At 38.6% G+C, this 6279-nt stretch overlaps 1 long non-coding RNA gene across 1 annotated transcript; it reads left to right on the forward strand.

Annotated features, from left to right (window-relative positions):
• The first annotated feature begins 726 nt into the window (after positions 1 to 726).
• LOC105812673 lies at positions 727 to 2660 on the forward strand. The gene is made up of 2 exons (XR_001137622.1): positions 727 to 757; positions 2292 to 2660. It is a non-coding gene; the product is annotated as an uncharacterized LOC105812673 (long non-coding RNA).
• Positions 2661 to 6279: the final 3619 nt, after the last annotated feature.

The following is a 6279-nucleotide window of genomic DNA, read 5'->3' on the forward strand; positions in this document are numbered from 1 at the left end:
GTACGTATATAGGTGTGTATATTCACGTGTGTTTCATATCCATGACATCGTGCTATGTGACATTTCGCTCTTCTTAACAGAGAAGATGTAACAGGAGAATATCCACAGCCAAAGTTTGTGCAATTAAGGGAACATCGATTTCTGTATGGAATCTCGGAAAAGTTGAATGTTTATGCCCAGTGTTAGAATTTTGTCTGAGCAAAGTAGAGGTGACTTTCTGTATTCCTTTCCTGATTTATCTTAAAACAAGAAAGGGGGCAGTATTGTAGTAGTTCGCCAGGGCTGTGATAACAAAGTACCACAGATGGTGTGGCTGCAACAACGGAAATATATCGGCTCATGGTTTTGGATACCCGGAGTCTGAGACCAAGGCGTAGGCGGAGTTGGTTTTCTGAGGCCTCTCTCCTTGGCTTGCAGACAGAATCGCCTTCCGCCTGTATCTTCACACGCTCTTCCTTCTCTGTGTCACCTGTGTCCTGACCACTTCTTCTCACAGGGACACTCATCATAGCAGATTTGGGCTTATGCTATGGACCTCGTTTTAACTTAATTACCTCATTATAGGCCCTGTGTCCAAATAGTCCCATCCTGAGATACGAGGGGTTAGAACTTCAACACATGAATTTCAGGAGCCGTAACAGGAACCATGCCTGTGACTTGAATTTTTCAATAACAGTACATTAAAAAATGACATTGTCTCTCTTTCTCCCACTTAAAAGTAACGGGACATGTTTAATACTATAGGGCATCTACATAGGTAAGTATAAATCTTGTTGGCGTTTTAATTTTCTCAGTGGAGATCTTGTTTCCGTGTGCAAGTGCTGAAGATTCTGGGAGACGTTTTCATTATCATCCCCCCTTACGAAAGCAGCTGTTCAATGAACACGGTGTATTTTGTTGCCTCATCGAGAAGCAGGGGAAGATTATGTCGTGATCAAGTTTTGTATGGCCGTCGTCAAAGCTTTTCTGATTGTATGAGCCCAGCTGATTGATTTAATAGGTCTACTCTGGGGCAGTCACTCATCCCTGAGATTTGAGATTTGTCCCGCTCAAACCCGCATGTTATTTATGTAAACGATGCTTTATAAGCCTTCTATGCAGATAAATTCAAGTTGACAGAACTGTTTAAGAGACGCGTGTGCTCCCAACTGGGGTTATATAGATCGTATTTATCTGAATCAACTTTCATGTTCCTTCACTGGCAAATTGGGAGCTTGGGATAAGAAGATAAGATACGATGAGGAGAATCTCTTTTCTGCTTCGAAGGTAGTGTCTTGACATTTCAGAAGACCGTGCATCTAGGAAGAGGTCAGAACACAAACAAAGAAAGCAATAGTGGCAACGGATGATTTGTCTTTGAAAAGCAAAAACACCTGTAAACCGTGGGGAAAATCTGAAACCAGAGCCATCCAGACCTACTCAGAACTTGGAAAATGTTCTTACGTAGGACAGGTTGTGGCTTTTCAGCTTCGGCCAGGGATGTTTTCTTGTATGTGGTACAACAAGAACATTATGTGCTCTTTACACATACGGTTATCAGAAGCTCAAAAGGCTATGTGTGGTTTCTGGTTTGGAAATGGAGTAAGGACTATGACTTTCCCTCTTCTTTAGTAAGAAATCACCCACAAACTTAAAACACAATGAGAAAAAAGGTAATACAGATTTGATCTCTGCTAGAACCGGGAGACATAAGAAACCTCAAAACAATAATATCAGCAACAATAAAAAGGGTTATATTGCTTGTTTTCTATGACTAATTCAACTCAAATATCCTCTCATAAAAATAATTTTGCAGAAAGATTCAGTGTTACTTATAATGTCAGAGGATAGAACAATCTACAAAGAAATTCTACTTTGCCATATTTCTAAAAATTCTGCTCAATAGCCTTTTTGTTTTACAACGTAAAGGGCATCCTCATTCTATGTCGGAAATATATGGGCTGAGTTTCCACATGTCCAAATAAATCACCACTATGTTCTAGTTTGATAACTTTGCCCCCATGTAACCCCATGGATATGAAATTATATATGGAAAACATCAAGATAATTATTTTATGAAGGGAAACTAATGCTCTCTCCTGTTCTATATCCTCTAAAACAATTTTTTTTAAAAAAGAAGAAAAGAACTCATTAATGTATGCTTGCAAAACAATTGCAGTCATTTTCCCAGCTGAAGACTAAATTATTATGTATTATAGTGTGCACGTCTATGATAAGTAGATTACTATAGATCATTCCGAGAGGAGGTAGAGGGAAGATTGCACTAACGTTAGCTTCGCTAGTATTTACAGGCTGTAAATTTCTTTAAATGATAGATGCAAAGATGGAAGACAGATGGATAGAGGAAAAGACAGAATCGGATACCGCATGAGTTAGTACTGTTGCCCGTGCTCCAGGGCTGGGCTAGCAAGCTCCGACGTCCCCACATCCCCCACGCCCTCCCCCTGCAATGTACCGATTTATATGAAAATTAAGATTACAAATTAAAAGCCTGGCTATCCTGGAGTTTTCCAGTTCATCAGCCATCCAATAAAAATGATGTCAAGCCTGTATGCATAATTCCCAGAAGATTACTTTGTCCTTACAGCTAAGCCCTGTCCCTGATATGAAAGATCTCTATCCACTTTTATTGAAATAAAGAACTAACATCATAATCCCAATATTGAGGTATAATCTTCATTATCTCCTGACCCTCTTGAGGTTCCCCCAATCTATATTACTTCAGATTTGGTTTATTTATAATCCTTATGTATTTACTTTTATTGAGATAGGATTAAAAATAAAAAAAAAAAGCTTCAAAAAATCCTTATGATCTCATGATTGAGTTTCAATTCACTAACAATCAACTAATGTGTTAGACTGAGTTTTTTTTTTTTTAAGTGGTTCTTATATAGTCCAAGCTTGAAAAGGCATTAATTGGTCCCCCGAGTCTTCCCGTTTCATTGCATGAATTATTTCCAATCCAACCTGGTTTGCAAAACAACACCACCATCTTTTTTTATTTAGTTAAAAAGGTACGGGAGGGGCAGTGTATGAAAAGATAAGCACAGACATGGAATTGTCCAAAGTTACTTTTATCTCTTTTCTTAGGAAGTTTTGATTCCTACCTATAGTTAATTACTGGTAAACCACAATCCCCTGAGCTCTTCTTCCCCCAAGAGCCTTGAGGGCCTCTGGCTATGCCTTGGGCTGTTAACTACCAAACTAGTCATTAATGCTGGTCAAGATGATTTCTTGGAGATTATCGCTCATTTATTTTTTCAATAGACAGAATAAACTGTCCTCTACACAAAGAATAAAATGATACTTTAGCCACTTTTTTTCTTTCAAAAGCATAAACACCCATGAAAACCACTTTGTACTGTGGTATTTTCAAAGCATTTCAGATATTATTTTAGTCGTATTTCCAACGTGAAAACTGGGTTTGCAGTGATCGGGATTTCCCTGGTAATCATCATACTTTCTTATTTTAAATGATTTTTTTTTTTTTGCTATTATATTTGGAGAAACACATCTTGATTAAGATTCGATGTGGCCTTTATTTACTTTTGCCTCTTTTTACCTTTTGTTCAAAGACATGCTCGGAAGACATTTGGCTTTTAAATTTGAAAACAGGGAATGGAAATAGAAATACCTTACTATTGCCATGAGACTGCACTGGAGTATATTCTTCTTAAAATAATATTTATTGTTTGATCAAATAGAACTTTCGTTCTACCATGATTGCTATAAAGTGGGATTTAGTGTAATTTTTAGTGTAATTTAGTGTAATCGTATGGGTTCAATTGTTCCTCGCCTGTGAACCCTTCCTTTTCGTTCATTTGTGTTTTTCCTAAGCACCTCCTATCACCTGGGCATATTCAGAGACAAGTTGGAATAGAATAGAGAAGGAACTGGGCAGAAACAGTCTAAGATCACTGCATCATCTTTTTGCCGAAATTAACGTTCAAGCATAAAATCCCGTATTAGAATTATTAGCCTTATGAAAATGTTTACTCACCCACTAACAGAAATGTAGCTAAATCGGTATTTTGGTACACCTAATATCTTCTGGTTATTGGTCTAGGTGTAATTTATGTGAATTTTCTTATTTAACCCTCATAACAACGCCACAGTCCGTTATAGCAACCTTACGATTGTTCCTATTTTGTGGGTGTGGAAATCGAGACTTCACAAATGTTGAAGATATGGGAGAAAGAACAAGAAAGTACAGGAGGAAAGACACAGGAAAGGAAGTTTCAGGGCTTCAAACACAACACTGCTCCCTCAATAGCCTGTCCTTCCACTTGCTCGTGGATAGGAAATGCTCCTTCCTTTCCTTCGTCACTGTCCCATGGTGGCAGGACACCCCATGGAGTCCGGTCCAGATCTTCCAAAAGTTAGAATAAGAATGGTGATGAGGTAGGTTTATCCTACCAATCGGAGAGGTTCATTTTGTTATAACTGAACATAAATATTCTTTATAGGAGCAAGTCCATTAGTTAATAATTTAGTGTGAATTTTAAAATTTATTACCAGCTATGATGTAAGTTCGATTGATTGATTTAATCATGGGAAGAAGGGACAGAAGGGGGAAAAAGAGATGTGGGAAGGAATCCTCATCTTGACTGGGGTGTACAGTGTGAGCTAGAGAGAAATAAGAGAATCCTGGGTCTCGGGGATGAATGAAGAATTCATTTATGCCCTGGGCTTAGCCTCGTCCTATCTGACATAAGACAGTATGTACCATGTCCTGGAAAAGGTTTATAATTTATAAAGCTTTGAATTCTCGGGGATAAGCCATGAATTACAGGGTGATTCTAAAAGCTTTACATTCTAAGATAAGCCACTATTATGCTTTTTCCTCATTAAATACGGGAACTTCTGTTTTTTAGCAAAACTGACCCAAATGTCTTCCAGTCAGAATTGGATTGGCATATAAAAATTAGAACTACCAATACAGACTTTTTTCTTTATTCAGGGTACCCAAGTATTCTGAAAGCTACTCCCTTTCGTAGTAGAAATACAATTCGAATCGGTAATAAAAAAATGATCTATCCTTTTTCCTTTGGACAAGGAAAACAGAGGACCCAGTACAAATTTCATAAACACTCTTTGACTTTCTAACAGCTGATGATTTCCTCCATTAGACACGGTCACTCCTAAACTAATTTTCTCACTCTGAATTCAGATTTCTATCATCTGCCGACAAATGACTGTTTCGGGTTGGTTCATGGCACTCCTGTTGGCCTGCCGAGGGTTTCGCTTTGACAGGGTTGCCGTCTTTATAAAGCGGGGCAGGTGTGATTGCGTATTTGAATGTTTCCAAAGCAGGAAATAACTCTAGGTGTAACTCGGAGGAAACGAGTTTAACCACCACCCATTAACTTAATGCAGTTGAAGCGAAAATGCTAATCACCCAGATACACAAAAACTGTGATGCTTTGGCCCTGGATGTAGATTAATCTACCTTCCCCCATACCCAACAATGATAAGGAAGAGAATAAAATTAAAGAATGTGTATTAAATGTTGGAAGATATACCAGGTTGTTGGCTTTCAGGGCACACATAGGCATGATTAGTTTGGGGGAACTGTATTCTCAAGTTCCATGTGTACACCTTCCTAAAACTACCTGCCTAGGAGCACGTCCGTGGTGCTGTTTTCTCAGCTTTCCTTCACACTAATCCTTATGCCACTTTGCCCAAGAGAGGCACACTCTCGCCTGCCTGGAATCTTACTAAGGCACACTGTTCCAGGATGCAAAAACGTCCTTGCTGTCTAAGGAACAATTAGAAATATTTGTTTCCTAGAAGCCTCCTTACATGATTTCTCAAAATTTGTTTAAACATTTATTATTTAACAGTCAACTTTTAGCTTTTGCCCCTCCGTTCAGGAATACAAGGCAGACTATGGGTCTTAACACCAGAGTTCAGGTGATAGAAAACCAGCCAGATGCTGGTCCTAATGCACTAGCACGGTTTACTAAAGTCCTTGAGCATGTCATGACTTTGGTCACCTTTTTTTTTTTTTAGTGAATCTTTCACTCAAAACCATGTAAATAGGTGAATAAGTACAGTTTGATTTACATGAGTAATTTATTACATATGAATGCTTGGGTCATAGAGAACAAAAGATAAACAACTTTTATTAAGACATCTTTTCTTTTTTCTTTTTTGAGACAGAGTCTCACTCTGTTGCCCGGGCTAGAGTGCTGTGGTGTCAGCCTAGCTCACAGCAACCTCAAACTCCTGGGCTCAAGTGATCCTCCTGCCTCAGCCTCCCGAGTAGCTGGGACTACA

This window comes from Propithecus coquereli, unplaced genomic scaffold, assembly GCF_000956105.1.
Source record: "Propithecus coquereli isolate 6110/MARCELLA unplaced genomic scaffold, Pcoq_1.0 Scaffold26, whole genome shotgun sequence".
In the NCBI taxonomy this organism is placed as follows: Eukaryota; Metazoa; Chordata; class Mammalia; order Primates; family Indriidae; genus Propithecus; species Propithecus coquereli.